This window comes from Dipodomys ordii, unplaced genomic scaffold, assembly GCF_000151885.1.
Source record: "Dipodomys ordii isolate 6190 unplaced genomic scaffold, Dord_2.0 Scaffold129, whole genome shotgun sequence".
NCBI classification, from domain to species: Eukaryota; Metazoa; Chordata; class Mammalia; order Rodentia; family Heteromyidae; genus Dipodomys; species Dipodomys ordii.
In genome coordinates this window covers 1841412-1844598 of record NW_012267345.1, presented here as the reverse complement: position 1 = coordinate 1844598, position 3187 = coordinate 1841412, and positions in this window count along the sequence as shown.

The window sequence follows — 3187 nt, the reverse complement described above, 5'->3', positions numbered from 1 at the left end:
TAGCACCGGATGCGTGCTTGAAATCGCACCAGCACTTCTGAACTGGAGACTTGATGAGCTATTTGCAGACGTGTCTGTCATGATGAGCCAGGGCTGGCTTACAGCACTCCCTGCACAGACAGGCTCCTGGCCCAGCTCTTGTGGAGGAGGAGGGACAGCAGGGGAAGCAAGATCCCCCCCCCCCGCCTCCAGTCCAGGCCCAGGGCTGGGAGCCGCACACCCAGGGGCTGTGCCCCTGGGATCTCAGGGGACCTAGATGCTCTCCCCGGCCCGGTGACCTTGGCTTTTGCGTCAGAGGAGTAACAGAATAAATGTCACCACAGCTGCTGCTGCTGATCCATCTGGTATAACAAATGTTAGAGCATGCAAACGTGAAGCAAGCGCTCCAGGCTACAAATGAGCCCCTTCCTTACAGCTGCGTCCGGACGGGCAAAGCCCCGGGCAGTGGCCCCGGCAGACTGAACCTCCACAGCCCACGGGCACTGGGAACTGCCCAGCCCAGCTAGCTTCTAACCAGCAGGCCCACCTGCTCCCCAGAGGCCTCTTCCCCGGCCTGGCCTGGCTCCACTCCAAGGGCAGAGGCCAGATGCCTAGTGTCCCTGCGGGGGAGGGGGACTGAAGCCCTGGGGCACCTGCAGGCCGCGAGCGGCCCCTGGACCCCCGGCTCCCCACTGCACAGCCCTGGTGCTGCAGCTGGGGTCCTCTAGCCCCCAGGACCCCGTCCCTAGCAGTCATTCCTGTCTGCGGGAGCACTGCGGGTAACACCATCCCCGGGCACCAGAGATGACACATCCAGCTTTGTTCTTCCTGCCCCTGTGGGAAACTGTCACCCCGGGGCCACAGGAGGTGAGAGGTGCCCCGAGGGTGGGGTCCGCAGTCTTCTTAGCCACAAGGCCCCGCGGCTCCACAGAGAGACCCCATCACAGCCCCCAGCCTCCAGCCCCAAGCTTGGCTGACTTCCAGGCCCAATGGGGTTCTGTACAGGCCCTAGGGACACAGATGGACATCACTGGGGACACGAGCAAGAAGGAGGGGACAGGAAGAGGAGGAAGAGGCTGGTGGGAGCCCCGGGCTTCTCCCTTGGTTAGGTGTGGCTGTGCTGGTTGCTGTGTGGGCAGGGGGTGGGGCTCAGAGTCTTCCAGGTCCAGTGGGAGACAGAGGCTGGCGGGCCCAAGAATGCCAAGGACAGCAGGGACTGAGCACAGAGCCCTGCCCCTGCCCTTCACTGAGGACAGAGCAAGTGCTGATTGGAAAATCCGGTCACGTAGTGAAATAAAAGGCTCCTTTCTGAAACAAGACCCCGTGTCCCAAGACCCAAGTTTCCACGCCACAGGCTGGAAGAGCGGCCAGGGCGTCGCTAGATCAAGGGAGGACAAGAATCCGATTCCCTCAGTCCAAGCTGAGCCACCGACAGGCAGCCCCTGGCCCCGCTGCCTGGATCCTCCTAGGACAGCTAGCATGAAAGCTGAGGGAGCGAGCAAGGGAGGGGCTGGGGCGATGCACACTCGTTTACACACTGCCACACCCCCGACACACTGTATGCACACACACTCTGCGTGCACACAGACTGCACGCCCATACACTACACAGGCACACACCCACACACACACTCGCATTCATACTTATACACTTCAGACACCCATGCGCGCAGGATGCTTCCCACGCACATGCGTGCCTGTGCACAAACACCCACCTCACGCACACACACACTTCTGCACACCCCCATGGACACAGGCACTATGCACCAACCCCCAGGCCTGCACACAGGCCATGGATCTAACTTCATGCCACCTTCTCTGCCAGCCTCTGGGCCTGCAACTGCCCCACAGTGCCTGCCAGGCCCCTCTCCTGACCACTGCGGCCTCAGGAAGGGCCAGGCAGCCATGTGGACCCTGCCCCTCTCTATGGCCTGGCAGAGGTCAGGCCAAGTTTTCTTTTCCTAGCATTTGTGGGAGACAGGTCACCAGGAAACTTTGTGGCCTGGAGGGGCCACAGAAAGGACAAGTCTGGCAAAGTGGCTCTAATTTCCTGGGTGGTCTTAGCAGGGTAGGACTGGGAAAAAGTCTTGTCCTCCACGTGTCCCCTGTCCTCCTATGTGTCCACTGTCCTCTTCACAGCTATGGTCATGAGCTGGTCTGGACAAGAAGAGCAGTGAGAGATGTCTGGCAGTGGGCAGGGGACATCTGGACACTCCTGCTGAGACAAGGCACACACAGTGGCAACTTAAAGCCGTGTGGACTGGCAGTGTGCACTGCCCACCAGTGCTGACTGTGGCTGGGGACAGCGCCACATGACAAAACCCAACCGGAGCCAGGCCCACCCTGAGCGCGTGTCCCGCACTCGGCCCTGGCCGGGTGCAGGTCTCCCAGAGACGGGGCCAGGCCCACCCTGAGCGCGTGTCCCGTGCTCAGCCCTGGCCGGGCACAGCTCTCCGGGAGACGGGGCCAGGCCCACCCTGAGCATGTGTCCCGCGCTCGGCCCTGGCCGGGTGCAGGTCTCCCAGAGACGGGGCCAGGCCCACCCTGAGCGCGTGTCCCGCGCTCGGCCCTGGCCGGGTGCAGGTCTCCGGGAGACGGGGCCAGGCCCACCCTGAGCGCGTGTCCCGCGTTCAGCCCTGGCCGGGCACAGCTCTCCGGGAGATGGGGCCAGGCCCACCCTGAGCGCGTGTCCCGTGCTCAGCTCTGGCTGGGTGCAGCCCTCTGGGAGACGGGGCCAGGCCCACCCTGAGCGCGTGTCCCGTGCTCAGCTCTGGCCGGGTGCAGCCCTCTGGGAGACGGGGCCAGGCCCACCCTGAGCGCATGTCCCGCACTGGGCCCTGGCCGGGTGCAGGTCTCCAGGAGACGGGGCTAGGCCCAGCGCCCCCCCATGGCCCAGCAAGGCCACTCCTTGGCCTGGCGGTGCCAGCTTCCTGTGGGACTGCACAGGCGGAGGGAGAGTGTGGGGTCACAGGGAGGTGAAGGAGAGGAGAATCTACCAGAAGGACTTCTCTCCCTGGTGGTGTCACCAGAGGCAGGTGAAGATTTTTGAATTCTCCCTCTAGAAGTGGGGACGCTTCACTTAGGGTCCTTGACTTGCATCCTAGAATGATGATTTCTGGGGGCTGGGAAGGTGGCTCAGTGGTAGAGCACTTGCCTTGCATGCCTGAGGCCCTGGGTTCGATTCCTCAGCACCACATAAGCAAAAAGAA